We start from the raw sequence: 18,500 nt of genomic DNA on the forward strand, positions 1-18,500 counted from the left end.
CTTCTGTTGACACCTTTATGGGATACATTGGACCCAAGCAGTCAACCTGCTTTTAGTGATACTGTGCTTCAGTTTTATGACCATGGCATTTAATGCAAGTGGTAGCGAGACAATCACAAGACGAACATAAACATCCATGACACCTGGGATTCGAACCTAGGGCAACCAGATTGAGAAGCTACCGCTCTACTCCTCCAGCGGTCGCGCTGTCTGCTCAGGTATAATCCTTAGTTTCACCAAAATGTCTCTCCTCTAATGTGAAAGATACGGATTGATGACCTAATTAGATCCTGGATATTGAATAAAAAGTCACCTAATCTCTCATCATTCTAGTTGCGCCATTTCATTGACACCTTCTCGAGCTACAGTGTTATAGCTTGATCCTCAGCTGCTATAATTTTCTTCAAGAAGTTTTAACTTATTCTCAAAGCCCTTTAATGCAATTGACTCCGATAATGTTTATTATATAAAAATCCTAATAGATAACGAACCTAAAGCATAACACTGACAACACCCATTTTTCCTCCAACAATCTGGATAAATTTCCTCTCCAATTATTATAATACAAACAATACAAGATGGAAAGAATTGATAATATTACTCCATTCACTAATTATACTCATCTTGCCACCCCTCTGCAAACCACACAATCTCCATCTGGAACAATATTCGTTAGTCTGTATGACACTATATCTTCCCTTATCACTGGGACTCCTATACCATTCTGTCATGGAAAATACATATTTGGGTCATGACCATTTAAATAAATAAACTCGAATTAGAGGCTGAAGGCTATGGGCGATGAACAAGATGCCGACTGGATGTTACAGAGGCAAAAATTATTAGACAACTTAATTCCTTGGGGGCTTAGCGTGAAGTAATTAATTCGCCACCGGAATTAACTTTCACATAGAAATCAGCCCATTGTTTTTTCGCCGTGACGCCTTTTCTTCGCAGATTTTCGGGAAAAGGGGGGGAAATAGTGTTGTCGGTTTTTTCTTTGGAGTTTCAAGAAAAGTTTGAGGGTTTCTGTGGATTTTGCGGACAGCGGATTATCAGGGCTCAGCATGACCTATCTCTTGGGAGTGAAAAGGGTCTCTTGATTTTAATATGAATGGTTTCCTAGAGTACAAAATAACCAGAGTGAGTAGGAGAGCTTGAAAAATTCCAGGAGTTAAATATCCTGAGGTATGCTTACTGTGTGCATGCTACAAACGTCACGTCACGTCACGTCCATAACCATTGAAAGGATATCACCGTAACCAAGCGAGCAGTCGGGTGAGCGCCAGCCTCGCGATCTCGCTGCGCACTCAGTCATGGATCTTTATCTTCATCTTAGTGCTGTCCCACTGCTGCAGGCTAATCATTTGCACAGAGTTAAGTGTGATGGTAATGAAACTAAAGCACTGCTACATTGAAAAACGAATAGGAAAAATATGAGAAAAATCCTTTGATGATGCCCTATATCACAAAAACAAGTGAACAGGAAGCACACAATCGACCAGATATTCTTTTGAAGCAGATACTGGAGATAAGTCTATTTAACAGGCAACAAGGTGAGAGGGCTCAATAGATAATCCGAAAGTAATCCAAATCAAGGAGAATTGTTTCCTATTTCTGCGAAAGCTTCTCCTAACTTAATCTAACACCGAAGGATGAAGAGATATTTCCCAGCTGACGTGGGCGATACTCATCCAATAAAATTTCTGTAAGAAGCTATAGGAAATTTTCTGAAGTGGCCTTGTTGATATTACATACATATTAAGCGTCGATGATGTTCTTTAACTAAAATTCTTGCTCATTGTTTTGGCAGTTAAAATCCATTCCGACGTTTGCATATTTTCCTACTTAACTTAATCGGACAATCAAGTTTCATCCTAACACTCTTAAAGCAACAGGTGGAAAAATGCATGGTTGCTTTTTTGGTGATTCAGGAGACGGGTTTACTGGAATGGAAACTGTGCTCGAAAGGAAAAAATGCAATGGAAGGCCTGATGTGTTATTTTTGTTATCTGCAATATCAGAGCTTTCAAAGTAATTAAGGATATCTGCATTTCTAATGAGAATTTTTAACCATTTGGTCAGTGATGTGCCTGCGACTCTTGTTATAATAATAATCGCTATCTTTTTCCCGCTACGGCAAGGAAGTGGATCTCAGCCAACGGTTCAAGAAAATGCCTCCTTAATGCCCAAGACCATGACCATGACCAAGAAGGAACTACGAGAGATTTGTGAAAGAATTAGGGATAATAAAGCTCCGGAATTGGGTGGAAATTCAAACAAAGCCCTGAAGTTGGCTGCTACAATCAGGCTCGTATAGTTCATAAGCACATTGGAATCGTGAGTGTTTCCATCCAATGAAAAAGACAGCGGATGGTTATGCTATCGAAGCCCCAGAAACCACTTGACCCACCCTCTTCATATCGCCCTATCTGTCTTTTAGACACTATGGGGAAAATGTTGGCGAGGGTGATATTTAACAGGCTGCTTCCGTTCATGGACCTAGCGGGGGGTCTATCGGAGCGGCAGTATGGATTTCGCAAAGCGCGGGCCACGGTCAATGAAATAAGGTCGGAAAGGAGGGAGTCAACCTGAAAGCCATTGAAATCAACAGTTTTCACGAGTTACCCAGGGAAAGTGGCAATAAACTTCCGAGGCCGAGGCCACCTCCTAAAATTTTTCCATGTGGTAGTATAAGGAGCAGTGTTCCCTTAAAAGTCTTACTAGGATTTTCATGTATTTTTTCTTAAGGAGTAAAACAACACTGCTTCCTCTCGCTGCCGGCGAGAATTCAAATTTCGTCATTCGGGCAGTTCTTTCAATTTCACACTTCCGAGCAGACTTGATGGTGAATCGCCGGATGCCAAATGCTTGCAGAATTAAGCCCTTGGGAAGCGAGTCGGTCAAAATCCGCATTATCAGCGCTGATCGAGGTATCCACATGAGGACTGTTTCGTTCAGTCGGCTGAGTTTCAGCAGCACCTGGTGGCAACTTCACCCCAACTGGTTCCATATAATGTTCCTTTTTAATGCCGTTAACGCTGCTGAACTATCGGAGCAGATTTCAATGGTGCGACCCCACTATTTATGTGGCAAATATTTTTTTTCTGCAATAAAATGTTATGTATCTCTACCAATTCCAAGTTCGCCCAAGCCGATATGCGCCGTTAGCTGTTGTCGGTTTCATCCCCGAATAAATGGGAGTAGGTTTAGAATGGCTTCGAAAGTCGCGGTCGGTGTAGTACTTATTACTCCAGTTAATCTTACGCGGCGTAGAGTTTAAATCTGCGACAGCAGCTTCCTGATTTTAACAAAGTTCGGTCTCAACCACCAAATAAAGTAAGTACACATCAAATTAGGATGTATACATCCATTGAATTCATTGTGGATACAGAGCCTAAATCTGACCCATCGCAGTCCTACAGCCCCAGAGCAATTTGCTGGATTGCTGATATTCTTGTTCCTGAATTTGAAGCTTCCATATAAGTTTGCAGTCGAGAGGTGCTTCTAAGTAGCAGCTGTATATCCTCCGCTGACCACCTGCGTGCATTCACAGTGAGTCTGTTATGAAGGCCCCAACTGTGGATTATACGGGAAATTGCACTGAAGTGGCAACGTGCTGTGCCCCTCAATTTATAGATAATTATTACGCCTTGATCATCCGAAAATGGCTGAGCAAAGGCTTTTGCACCCTCGAAGAACCATTGCGAAGAAGGGAGAACTTCCCTCTGTGGGCAGCCCGTGAGAGATCCTGCCTAATTAGGCACGTGTCCGACCAATAAGTGAATCCCCACTTCAATATGTAGAGAATCCAAGTGATGAACAGTGTTCGTGTATTCCGTTTCGAATATCGACTTCTCAATTCTTGCTATTTCTCTTCTTGCTATTTCGTCTAATCTGCCTTTGCGGATTCCGAAATGGAGCGGTTAGAAGAGGATTCACGCTAATAAGAAATCAACGCACCTGTGGTCTGTGTTTCACCAGCGAAAAATTTTCTTGCTCGGAAGTGACATCATCATAAAAAAGCGTGCTAATAGCCGTAAATCAATCGATGTCCAAGCGAAGCCCTGACGCTTACCCCGTGGAACTATTCCGCGTAGCCCCTGCAATCTCTAGAAACCTGAGTTCTTATTCAGGGGCGTGATCATTAAGATTTCGAGGAGAGGTACCCGTGTTAAGTGCTATAACTGGAGTAATATTTGTGTGTTTCAATCTGTAGGCAATATATTAGCTAACGTCATCCTAAAACAAGGAATACCTCGAAAGCTTAACAGGGAGCAGGTTGGTTCAAGCACTCTTTGGGTCATTGTGCAGAGTTAAGGGCACCAATTACCCTGTTTTTCAACGATCTCAAGGGTGTTTTCCAGAGTATAAACGGGGGATGGCTTTTTGGAGACACTAAATATGTCGACGGCGCAAAATGTCATGTGTTGCCTCGAGTTGGAAGTTCGGAGTCCAAAGCGGAGTCGACCAGATTAGCATTTCGTCACCGATACTGTTTCCTTTTGTCGTCCATGTACTTTACGCTGCCTTTGGCGGAAGAAGTGAAATGGTCTTTTGTGACAACGAGTACGGTCCAAGCTTTCACCAATATGAGATGCCATGGACCAGATGCCCGTGAACGTGTTGACGAGAAGGCAGAAATCAGAGTAGGTAGGTAACACACTAAAAAAGGAGCACTATCCTAGGATGACAAAGCCACTGTAAAGGTACTTGATGCAAAACAGTGGAGGAATAGTGTAAACTTCTCGGGAAATTGTAGCAGGAGTCAAGGCATATCGCCAGAAACAGATGGCTCGTAGATGTGTTTGGCGTCCTATGTTTCTGCTACAAAACTTTGTACAGCAGCTCGGTCCACTTTTGGAACTGACTAGACAAAAGTTAGGGAAGCGCTTGTTTACGGAAACTTTTGTACAGCTGCACTTAATTACTGTCTGAACGGTTGAAACTTTCCAGCTTTCAAGTTAGCCTGACAGTACCTTGGTGGCTCACAATTGTTAACTTCAGCGTTAATTCAGTCAATACAAAAATCTCAGCTTAGGCAGTGCTTTATTGATCACCATTCATATTCCTCTGAATACCCAGATGGATTTGATTTCCAACTGCTTGAAACCTGGTTACGATATTTAAGGAAGACCCTAATATCGAGTGAAGCCGTGATGAGCGTGTCCTTTATCGTTTATCGATCTCATGTCATTGAATTCGGGAGAGTACCCGGTGATTTCACGGTCGATTTTAGCGGAAGTTTGATGACGTAGATTATGGAATTCTAATTAGGATTCATAAACATGATATTCGAATTTTAAGTTCGCAACTGAGGATGGTTTTTAGCAGTCTACAGATGGTAGTTAACAGCTTATTAAAACACTAGGTCGTGTCAAGAACTAGAGTTAAGTTCTTTTCAGAAAATACAAGTGCTTTTTGCACTTGCGTCCATATCGATTAATCGAAAGGGTTGGTATCAATGGCCCTAATTAGCACTGCGCTGTCCCGTTTCATTGCCGAGAACTTCTAAAACCATGACTGCTGTGGAGAAGATAAGAGGAGCAGAAACTAGTCAGATCAGCACTGATTCTGCACTGAACCACGTAGAATACACGACCTACAGAAGTTCCCGCACCCTGCAATCAGATCTCTGTGAGGTATCCAAAGAATTGTTGACCTAGCGTACGCAGCTTGGCCAATCGCATTGTAGTGCAACTTCAGCAATGAGTATTATAGGGTATGCCGAGTCTGACGGTAGTCCTTTACAGGTTAGTGCCACGCACAAACTGCCATAAACCTGTGCACATTTACTCAGATCGGGCACAAGAACTCTTGCGATTGAGTGTTGCTGGAGGAGGGCCAAATCCTCCATGCCTTGGCCCAGGTGGTGAATCTTCGTCATCAGAAGTCAGCGGCGGTTAAGTAGTGTAAGTAGATTTCACTCTTAGCAGTTAGCAGCGCGTGGCCCACTGCGCCAACCGAGTAGTTGTCAAGAGCAGAGCCCGACGTTGCCAGCCCGACCATTCGAATTTGAAGATGTGATCCAGTCCGACCACTTGGTCTGTCAAAATGACTATGTAATGCTTGGGGATTGGATCATGTTACAGGCATAGACAACTTTCTTCCATCGCGCCAAAAATTGGCCGGCTTGGCCGCTATCCACTCATCGAGCCATTTTTTGAGTTCGTCGTAATTGGAGAAGTGCTGGTCAGCCAGGCCATGCTGCATCGACCGGAACAAATAGTAATCAGAAGGAGCAATGTCTGGAGAGTACCGCGGGTGGGGTAGGACTTCCCATTTCAACGTTTCCAGATATGTTTCAACGGGCTGTGCAACATGTGGACAAGCATTGTCATGTTGCAAAATAACTTTATCATGCCTTTGCTGGTATTGCGGCTGTTTTTTTCTTGAGTTCGCGGCTCAAACGCATCATTTGACGTCGGTAGAGTTTGCCCGTGACCGTTTCGTTCGGTTTTAGCAGCTCATAGTATACCACACCCTGCTAGTCCCACCATATACACAGCATGATCTTCTCACCATGAATATTCGCTTTGGCCGTTGATGATGAGGCATAGCCGGGGTATCCCCACGTTGCCCGACGCTTGGGATTATCGTAATGGATCCACTTTTCATCGCTAGTAACTATTCGATGCTGAAAACCCTTCCTTTCTTGTCGTTGGAGCAGTTGTTCGCACGTGAAAAAACGGCGTTCGACGTCTCTTGGCTTCAGTTCATACGGAACCTAATTTCCGACCTTTCGGATCATTCCCATTGCTTTTAAACGGTGAGAAATGGCTTGCTGAGTGACTCCAAGTGTTTTTCCAAGTTCTTCTTGCGTTTGCGATGGATCTTGGTCGAGCAATGCCTCTAATTCTTCATCTTCAAAAATTGTTGGCCGTCCGGCGCGCTCTTCGTCTTCCAAGTCAAAATTGCCACTTTTAGACCGTCCAAACCACCTCTGACACGTTCGCTCAGATAGAGCATGGTCACCATAAACTTCCACCAAAATGCGTGTGTGCCTATTGACAGTAGCTTTCCGATGAATGTTTGGAAATGTGGATCAATGGAATAAAAAACAAGCTACGCCATCTATTGTGAAAACCGACAGAACTTATTTGTATATAATTAGCGTCAATTAGTGATAGACAGTAACTATCCAGGGAATTTCAATAACTGATCACTTCTTCTCTCCTTTCCACATCGGCAACCCTATCCCTGCAGCTATACCCAAATTTCCAGATTAATTTCTCTATTTGTCTGTGTTTCCCATTGTCCACAATCTATTCCAGCTTCCATTCCTCTTCATAATTAAACAACTATTTCTTTGTCAAATGGATCTCATCAGCATTATCACATCATTGACCTTACTGTGTGTGTGAGTTTGTCTGGGCCGAGACCATTTGCCAGCCATCTTTTTCCAAAGGAATCCCACAAAAGAGATTCAGATTCCGGACGAAGAATACACTTAAATGTAACCAGATTCCACAAAAAGACCACCAACAAGAAAATATTACTAAATTTCCTCACCCTCTCACCATACACGTTCCGGGGGCGTGTTTTACAAACATTTGCTTTTTTCGTCCTTGCATTTGTTATGGTCGTGATGCTATTTGCCGGAGTGGCTGATGTCCCTTTGTCTGTTGTCAGTAATGCACTAATTTTCCGTGCTTTATTTGGACTACAATATCCTGCATACTAAACATTATTTGACGTCGATATAATTTCATTGTCCGGCTATTGTCGTTTTTATTTCTCCAACGAAATTAAGTCACGTCTTTTAAAGCACTTAATTAGGGAGCTCTGGTGACCTAGGCGAGCAGCACACCTCGAAGTGGCCGGGGATGAAAACAGTTAATGAGTAATTTGTATGCGAATCCCCTGATTCAACTCCTATTTCTTTCTGTCAGTGCCATTTACTTCATTATGCGGTCAGCGCTTCTTCAGCATTTTGCTCCGTTTTTTCCCTGTTTATTTGAAATATCCGCAAAAAGGACGAACTCGGAATTGTTGTGAACTTTTCCGTCTCCATTTATTGTTTGATTTTCTTTTAATTAAATTGGTTTGGATGGCTTTATTGCAATTCAAAATGAAGGGAAATAAGCAATCTCAGGGAATTTTCGTCAATATTTTTTGTTTTAATTGGATTTTAATTGGTACCGAGCATTTGCGTGGATTTCGTTGAGTAAATTCCATCGATCAGCATATTTTCCAGGGCATAATGGCATACATTCAGTCATTTGGTGGGGATGTATCTCTGACTAGATATTTCCGCTGGGGATTATGCAAATATTGAAAGAGTAAATACTAGGCTCATACTGCATTAAATTGTAGCGGGGTTTTGAAATAGGCCGGAATCTACTTAGCTACACACGCTGGCGTCATTCATTTTTATTATGGAAGCGTGTGACCATAGGGGTACATTTCATAATCACAAGTCTATGGACACCGGAGGTGGTGGTGTTTTTCCTTGCGCCAGGGAGTGTGGCCCAATTATGCCTCAGGTTAAGGTAGCATAGTTGGGCAGGATCTCGCTCCACCCTTCTGCGATGGCTGCTGGAATCTGTCTTCGGATGGGACAAGGGTACGAGTATATAAAGTTGAGCTGGGAGTAGGTTTTGCGAACAAACGAGGACCTGTTTCCCTGTTGGTCATGTTGTGCGAGCAAGCAGATCTGACAAATGATGAACCGAAACAACAGCCTTGGGACCGTCTTCTTACATTCTAAAAGGTGCTTATAAAACCCCAAACTAAAGTGGTGCAGTAGCATGCCAGTATGCCGACTCTGAACAGCATGAGCACCTTCAGTTTGGAAAAAACGTTTACCTTGGCGACCAGTCTAGTCACAGTAACACTATTTTCACGCTCGTTCTAAAAAAACCGCAAGCGCATCAACCGCGGACGATAAAGCAATACATCGGCCAATCATAGTACCGCTTTGCAGCAATCTCAGGCAGCACGAACTAGTGGTTTCCAATCTGGAAACTACTATCGTTGAACTGGACGTCGTGAGTACCAGCTACAGTACTCATTGCTTAAAACTGGTGAAAAGTGGAAGTCCGCTAGAGTGCTGCTCAAAAGCCAGCATCAAAGGGCCATGGTTGGCGGGTAGACCACGCATGGTAAAACCCTTCAGCCACGTGGAGGATGGCAATTCTGTGGACCTATGAGCCAACGTTGGTTTTTGAATATCTCCAGTATAGCAAGACGGACCGGGGCCATGTATCCCATCCTTTGATTCATCCCAGATTGTCTGTGGGTAATACGTAATAACATGCGATGACCAGTTCTCCAAAGCCTTTCTCGGTTCGTGCATCATTACGGTCAGTGACGCCTGGGAGGGAGTGAAATTCAAAATCGATCGAAGTGCTCAAGAGACCGGTTTTTCGCTCTGGCTGTGAAAGATTCGCATGGATAAGGATAACCTGTTTTAACCCCTCTGCTTTCAAAACGGCTTAAGGCCGGATGATGATCCAGGTGGAGGAACCCCAGGTAAAAAGTCAAACACACTTACTTTGCATAAAGGGAGAAAATTTCCAGATACTGGAAAAGACGAACAAGAAGATACAATTCGAATTCGAAAACGCATACATCAATTCCGCGAAACCGGACGATAAGTATGACCCGATCGGCGTCGCCAACGAGCTCATGGAAGAATTGCAGAACTACCGTCTCTTGGGGACCGAGGATCCCATACTCAAGCAAACCGTGTTGACGGAAGCGCAAAAAGAAGAACATGCCGACATCGCATTGGTACAGAACTCACAAATCGGATGAGTGTGAACTATTATAGGGCTCCAAAGCAAACGTTACAGTTTAATTAACAGCACAAGGACATAGCAGACATCCTCATCCAGGAGAAGGGGGGGGGCGAGCAAGGAACGTGCACATCACCTCGGCTTAAACGGCTAGTGACCGTTGAAGTGAAGAACTACAACATCCGATGCCCATCATGGCAACGAGGAGGGCGATACTTATGCAAAGCATTCACTTTGGAGTAGCTCCGAAATCAATGGAAGAGATGAGTCCCGCTTTGATATTATTATCAACACAAAACTCTCGGTTTGTAAGAGCGGCAGTGCACCAAATTTGCATTTCTCCAGCGCAGAAAATTCTGACGATTAGAAAAATCTCCTTGGTATTACCCCACTAACCAACAATGGGACGAGATTCCTCTCAGATCACAGTTAGATACTTTTCAGTTAAAATCTCGCTGTAGAAGTTTCCAGGTCTACTCAAGTTATCAAGGACAAACTCTTCAGTGTTCCCAATGATAAAATGAATACGATTGATAAACTGGGGTCAAGGGTCGAGGTTCTGGAGAAGGCATTCTAAATCGCCCTTATACCAAAACTTGCAAAATTCAGCTGAAAAATATGTCCACCGTCATGGAATAAACATTTGTCCAACTTCAGGAGTCCCCGTAATGACTCAGTGAAGTGGTATAAGTCGGCCGTCAGAACTGTCAGCAAGCGGTCCTGGGTGGATTTAGTTTCTGACTAAGTAACATAAGAATCGATCTTTTCTTAAAAATTCGGAAAGCTTTTGCTTGAAATTTTCTGGATAACCCTAAAGTTATTAGTTGGGACCCAATTCCATGTTAGCGAAAAGGACCGTGAGTCAGAACGTTACGAATTATGCAACCTCAGTTGTGAAAGATTTTTAAAAGAGTAACCACCGAGTTCGCGGAGGACTTTCCACAAATCAGCCTTACCTCTTTTCGTAAGAGCGTATCCCGGACATCAACATAAGGGAAGTCATTCCCATTCTTCAACTCTCACAACGCCTACTTCAAAGCCGATTTCTATCTTTCTGGATATAGACGGATGTTACCATCACAGATATCGTGGAGGTTCTAAATTGAATAGGATGCTAAGAACCATGATAATTCAGTCTGATATGGGCGATAGCTACTTGCCCAAAAACGTGAGCGGAGAGACGTCCCAGGGTGACGATGTCCCTCCCCGTACTATGATCGTGACGGATGAAATTCAACTGACAGTGGACAGGAGTGGGGTGAAGGTGATGGCGTATGTCACGACTTGTTGATATTGGGGGGAGGGAGGTGGGCTTTATGTGAGGTGTGCCTGTGGGCTCGGGGTAAATCGCCTAAGACGCAGCTGATGCCATTTACCATTGGGGCAAAGGTACCCGAGTTCCACCTGCAATTCTTGGGGACACTTTGGGGACCTCAAAATAATCTCTGTTGCTATGGTGGAGGAGTTATTATCCTTTGTATATGCTACAGTTACTATCCTTTGTACACGCTACGCTGAAGAGAAAGACCAGCTCTATTCCCACAGCAGTTACGCTCTTAGGAGTTTGTGGTATCGAAACGACGCACTTCAGCACTAATTGGGCTCCTCGGAGTAACCACGGTACCCAGTTACTTTCTCCCGCAGTAAACAGAAAAGAACTATTGGAAATTTTTAGTGATATACAGTGAAGCGAAGCTTTGGGTCCGGAAGGCAAACTTAATAAGTACCGTCAGCATCGCGATAAGAATGGATTCCAGGGATGCGTCAATCATACTACATTCTACCTCTAAATGAATGAGAGAGGGGAGTAGATTTCAATTAGTTTTGAGTACCACGGACCCTAGAGTTCGTAATCAGTTCAATGGGCCCTTCTACACATAACAAAGTTTACGCTCGACCAACAGACCATGCATGCATACATCAAGGTAGGCTTAATTTTAGATGGGTAAAATCAGGGAGCCCATTGGAGAAGAGTCCCTAGGTCTTATTAGATGCACCTCTACGACAGGATATTTCTACACGACATGATGCTCCGGCAATAGTTTAAAGACATGCACTTCGATAGATTTGACCATTTGCGCAACCTGGATTTTCATCCCCGTAAAAACGAGTAGTACTTAGCTACCTCACCTGGCATTCCAAGTGAACATAACTTGTTAACTGTTTTCAATATTCACAATGAGTTTTTGCGAACTCATCAACAGTCGGGGGAGTTTTCACATACAGTGGCCGCAAACTTGCCGATAGTTACGACAAAGATCGTCCCCAAATATGTTGGTGAACATCAAGATATCCGTTTCCTGGAGCTATAAGAATGGAGAACACCTCCTCTCCGAGAAGGGATAACCTCTAACTCATCTTGCCTGAGTAGAGTTTCATTCCATTACAGTGTGGATTTTCCTCCATACTTACATGTGAAGAATCGAGCAGGTTAATAGTGGATCGATTCCACACCGCATAACCGGGTCACAAATCATCACGAACGAGGTCTAATTGGAGACATATTCGATGTTCATGAATGTGCCAAAGGGTAGATATCCTTTCCAAGTATTCTCCTAAGCTCCACGAGTGCTACCTTCATGAAGTTGCCTGTCTTTGTCACAGTCAAGTGGCTAACTGCCAATAGATAAATCCGTCATAGTCCTTTCGATTCTTTTATTAGAAATGAAGCTTAACTAATCGGTCGACAATTTTTGCGTTTTTAAGGACTCTGCGCAGCCCTGAAGCCTCTGTTTCGCTCTAACGTAGTCTCGCTTCGGACGTTATACTAGCCTTTCATATTCATGCTGGAAGTTCTTGCGGTTTAATCAAAGGGCCGCATTCTACATTCATGCTGTGCTCGCATCACAACCTATTAAGGGTGCACAGCCACTTCATTCTACAAAGGCAATCAAGGCCCTTAGAGCTCCTACGCACTTGCTGTTAACCGCCGCGACTAGCTGCGAGACGCGGTTGAAGTGACTAGCGTTTGTCCAATGACGTGATTGGGCGGTTACTTTGCGGAACAATACACAATCGATTCACAATCAAAAAGCGCCTAGTCTCGCGTCTAGCTACCTATGCCGTTAACCGGAAGTGCAGTCCTTAGTTCTTGCGTCGGTGGGTGAATCATAGCGTTCGTAAGCTATGATTTTTCTTCTCTTGCCACTACTCTGGTAATGTAAATTGACCCTAACTAGGTCCTGGATACAGAAGTATCTTAATATGGTTCCCGTAACCATTTTGACATCGGGACGCAATTTCTCGGTCTTTAAAATCTCTCGTCGAGGATGGTGCTAGTCCCTTAATGAATCCAATATCACAGATTTTCTTAAACCGAACATGCAACTTTGTCAGCGTTGTTGCCAGTAGAAAGAAAGAGCCTCTTGCATGCTGCAAGTTAACTTGGGCAGTCTTCATGTTTGTAGACAGAAGTGTGAATCCGAGGTTCCGTCGAACAATCCGCTTCTTTGCCTCCGATTTTTCTCGACATTGCTACAATTGGTGTAGCCCCACATCCTCATTATCAAGAAGCTTCGCTTTCAGTCGCAGTACCTCCCGCTGCCGTTGGCTGGCCGCCTTCTAGGGTTCATGGTGTTCGGGCTGCATGATTCCTTTTTCACATACTAGCATTAGACCACTTATATTCAGGTCAGGTAATTCAGGTATTATTACCTGCTTTTCCTGGTTCTCTCCTTTTTTCTGGAAGAATTAGGTAACAGTTCCTCCGACATAACAGTCGTATTGCGGTTCCTAGTTCCTCTCATTATGGGAGGTGCTGCTGGGAGTTGTTCTGTTTGACGGCGCCGTAGACACTCAGTGCTGGTTTTCCACTGAAACCGAGAACATATGAAAGGCATGTTCTATATCAACGGAAAATATGTAACATAACTGGTGAGACTTCTACAATCTGTGCCTCGGCCGTACCTCCGTGGGGCAGCTATCAGCACCTATTTCAACGCACGGCGATATCATAGCATAGATACACTAAACTAACAACCCTAATCGCGTAGTTCCCTTTCATAGTTATATCCTAGCTTTAAAAGTTATGTCCTATCTGTAAGACCAAGTAGCGGAAGGCAGATTCCCAGGACTTCCCATACTGGTAAGCATGTCGGTTTTAATGTAGTGGGTATAACCTTAATGTCTCCTTGCGAACTAGTCCCCCAAAACCTTGAGCCAGAATAATGACAAGTAAAGCTAATTAGTCAGAATTTGTTTGCCCTAGCTTCGGTATGAAAACTACCTCAACTATCCAACATTTTTTTCCCTAGCTTCGGTATGAAAGTTACCCCAGTTTCCTGCAATAGCCCATAATGAAACTTACCAAAAGGTATGTCCCACATCCTCCAGACCCCTTAGATAAATACACTCCACGCCAGGTGTTTTTAAATGCTCAAAGGATATTATACAGCACTTACTTTCATACTGGTAACTGCTGTTCTCGCAAGGACTCTCTTGCAACTCTATCGTATTTAAGGGTTTGTAGAAACCGTTATCCCTCGCCTTCCCGCTTCTGTCACCCATTCTCTAGGATGATGTACCTCCAAGAGACCCTACACTTTATCACCTCTGGAATTTGTGAGATAGTAGTTTTTAAAGGAATTCACCTTGACCGACTAATGCCTTGTTAGGAATCTGCACAGCTTTAAAGCCTCACTTCCGGTTTCTCACAGTATTTTTTAAAAGAGTCTCGTTTCGAACTTCATGCAAGCAGGCTACTTAACTCCACAAATGTTGATAGGTAGAAGCCAACTTTTTTTTTATGATTTCGAAGACGGCGACGGTTTCGTGGTAGTTTCCAGATGCACAGAGTTCACTCACTTATATCAATTTGCAAACAAGTTATGGATACGAATTATATCCATGGAAAAACCCGCTGAAGCTGAAATAATTTTTATTTAGAATTCAGGAAGCCCTGAGTCCGCTACCAAAAGTACAGGGAGCAACCGCACCAGGCGCGCAAGTTTCACCAACAAGTCAGCAAGATGAAGCCTTATACAACTCGATGCTCATCCTGCCGAAAAAAAGAGGAAAATCTGATTTCAAAAGAATGGGCATATTGGAACGATACTTTGATGAGTTTCTGAACAAGCAGAATATCCGCGAGTTGGAGGTACCGCCAACTGACGACGACGCGCAAATACTGCCACCACCAAGTATAGGAGACACAGTTCATGCAATTCATTGCGTTAAAAACTATGGAATTACAGCCGAATTGGTTAAATATGGAGGCGACTAATTACACCAAGTGGTTCATGAACTTGTGCTCAAGGTATGGGACAGTGAGTCAATGCCTGACGACTGGCAAAGAGGCATTATCTGTCTCATACATAAAAAGGGGATATCACACAGTGCAGCAATTATAGAAGTATCACGTTGCTGAGTACCATTTATTAGATATTCGCCCAGAACATCATTGCCCCATACCAAAGAGGCTTTCAAGGCAAATCATCAGCAGATCAGATTTTCTCTCTGCGGCAAGCGATGGAAAAACTGTTAGAATATGGACATCAGTTGCACTATCTTTTCACTGACTTTAAAGCCGCCTACGATACCATAGCCAGGGTAAGACAGACTGATAAGACTTGATAAGACTGACTAGGCTGACCCTCACCAATGTGCGAGGTCAGACCAAAGCAGCAGGATCGCTCTCAAGGCCATTCGACTCAATAACGGTCTAAGACAAGGAGATGCCCTTTCATGCGCCCTCTTTAACCTGGCCCTCGAGAAAGTGATCCGTGATGCTGAGGTGAATGCAAGAGGTACGATCCTCTTTAAGTCCACCCAACTACTGGCCTATGCTGACAATATCGACATCATGGGAAGAACCACCCGAGACGTACAAACTGCCTTCGTCCAGATCGAGCAGGCGGTGCGAGATCTTGGACTGCACATCAATGAAGACAAAACAAAATATATGGTGGCGACGTCAGTACCGAAAACCAACCAACCAACAACATCAAACAGCACTCGTCGAACCGAAAGAATAAAGATAGGAGACTACAACTTTGAGACCGTTGATAATTTCTCCTATCTAGTATCGAAAATCACAACCGATAGCAGCTACGAAGATAAAATCCGCACACGGTTGTTGCAGCCAACATAGCCTATTTCAGCTTACAAAGACTGTTCCGCTGGAAACATCTCACCATAGGGTCAAAGCTCTTACTGTACAAGACTACGATCTTGCCAGTCCTCCTGTATTCCTCGGAAACTTGGGTTCTTAGCAAGAAAAATTGCGACCTCTTGGCCTCGTTCGAGAGAAGAATCCTCCGAAGAATTTTTGGGCCCCTACATGAGGATGGACGATTCTCCAGCCTACACAATGACGAAATCTATGAGCGATACCATGACCGTCCGGTTGTGGATAAAATCCGGCTCAATAGGTTACGGTGGGCGGGTCACTTAATTCGTATGGATGAGGATGATCCAGTCCGGAAAGTCTATAAGAGTAATATCTATGGTAGAAAAAGAAGAGGAGGCAGACGCTGCCTAAGATGGAGCAATGGCGTAGGTCAGGACGCCAGACAGCTTTTAGGGATATCGAGTTGGTGGACCTCGGCGCAAAACCGGGATGTCTGGAGTTCCTTATTAAGGCAGGCCTAGACCGGATACCGGCTGTTGAGCCGTTGATGATGATGATGAGTCCGCTACCAAGTGAATGACGAGCTCAAGGCTCCGTAAATTTCAAACAAAAATTATCTCTGCATGTTTGCCTCTCACAAGTTGACTTCTAGGTCTTCCAGGTCCTCCATCGGATCGTAGCCCCCATCACGGAACCAATACCTCAGATTTTGTTAATTTGAATCCATGGTTCTTGTAGCTGAAAGATACAAGGGCACTCCCAGAATTTTACCAACCTTGCTGCCTATACATAGAAAAGGGAGAGGAGTCCGCCGTGTCTAGTGTGGAGTTCTACGGGGTTACCACTAGCTTACACCCACTTCAGCCTATTCAACCGACTTCTCTGGATATACATAGCTTGTTGCTAGTTCCGTATTCTTTCGTAGTGCCTTCTTCGAACGGGTTTTGAGTCTTTCTAGGTTCGCTGTGCCAGGGTTGCATAAATCCGTTTCCACATGCCGGTTTTAGGCTAGTGTGTAACAACGCCAACTTCCTTTTCTTTCGCTATTCCTGGTAGAGTGGAAGGGAAATGCTATTTTCTAATTTAAGGCCGACTGCGCCGAATTTGTATTGGAGTCGAAGGCATGTCTTCCACCCATTTCTCCGTGGGAGAACATGAACTTGTTGAGGGGCTAGAATTCGTGCGCTGGTCGCAACTGGATTTCTCAAAGTCGCGGATAGATTCGAAGTTTTTGAATTGTTGAAGAATAAGCTGAAGAATAGCTTCCATATCATGTTTTGGATACTCTTAGTACAGTAGCGAGATATTACAGGCAACCCCACCATGATAAGGGGGTGTTCGAGGCGAGCTGCTAAGTTGCCTTTCACATGCTACATTATTTCGTTGGGGATCTGAGGAATTTAACTCACTTCTTCATCGTCTATTCGTCCTTTCATCTTTGTATGCAGTCTATTTTGAAGAACCAAATAAACAATATGAACCCAGCTTGGCCTTAATCTATCACAAATGAGGATACATATTTAATTATATAGTCTCTGAATTGGCAATCATGTCTGACGCACGCAATGTCTGGACAATGAATTAAAATAGCAGGGTAGCCCATTCAGTACTCCCTCCTAAAGAAAATTATGTTTCTCTTGTTGGAGATTTCCCCATTTCCCACCAGTAAGCGAAAAAATATCCAATAACTGTCGGCAAAAATAATATGGACGCCATGGAAGCCAGTAGCTAATTTCTTAATTTACTTCCAAGAAATTTCGTGCTTTTGTATGAATATAATTTAATTCAGTTTGATCCATGAAGAATGCCTTAAAAAATTGTCCGCAGGTCACCCTCTAGGAACTTTCAATCATATTGAAACTGGAAGGATGCAACTTACTAGGAAGCAAGCCTCAACTTTCAGCAATTTTTTCGATTAACAAATTAGCTTTTCTGCACTACGAGGAAGATAAAAGGTAAATGAAAGACGTCCCAGGAGGGCAAGGCCCGAGAATCTCAGAAAGCAGAAATACAGTAGTGAACGTGAAAGGGTTGTTTTCTACCGAGTAGTGAATACTTTTCGCATCTACAGAAGCGAGAGCAAGCATCATTCGTTCCTTTGCCTTAAATGAACTGCGTCGCGCTAGAAACTTCTAAAATTACCTAATTAAATCGAAATTTTGTTTCAGTTTGTCAGCAATCATAATGTCTGGAGTAAATGTCCATCAAGTCCTTTTTGAGCCCCATCTACCAGGCGAAAGAAAGAACAATGTCACCTCCCAATGCAGAAGCCTTGAAAAGAAAGTTATGGTCACGAACAAAAGTAAGAATAATTTGAATAACACCAAGAATAATACGACGGGGACTATCTTTTGTCCTATACTCCTTTTTTATCCTGGAAACATTGTAAACAAACCTCCTCCTTTCCCATCACTTTTTTTCTGAACAGTAAATGAACAAACAAGAAAGAAAAATATGAGCGCCCTGAAAAGGACATGGCAAAAAGGTATGACCGCAGCAGTAGTATCCTGAGCGGTTTGAGACTGAAAAAAAAAGATTCATTGAAATATGTTGAAAAAGATGGCATGATTTAAACTCTAGGATGTCTGCAGATTTGCCGTTTTCCTATTCTTTCATATCATTGTTCCGTTTTTCCAGCCATCTTTATCGCTTTTTACGGAGCATATCTACAGAATTTTTTTGCTTTGTTCTTT

The 18,500-nt window shown here is 43.4% G+C and overlaps 1 protein-coding gene across 2 annotated transcripts in view; it reads right to left on the reverse strand.

Moving 5' to 3' along the window:
- The window catches only part of LOC119653028, a 330,936-nt gene that overhangs the window by 117,374 nt on the left and 195,062 nt on the right, over window positions 1-18,500 (reverse strand). The gene's annotated exons all lie outside the window — the stretch shown is intronic.

Source organism: Hermetia illucens, chromosome 3, assembly GCF_905115235.1.
Source record: "Hermetia illucens chromosome 3, iHerIll2.2.curated.20191125, whole genome shotgun sequence".
Lineage (NCBI taxonomy): Eukaryota > Metazoa > Arthropoda > Insecta > Diptera > Stratiomyidae > Hermetia > Hermetia illucens.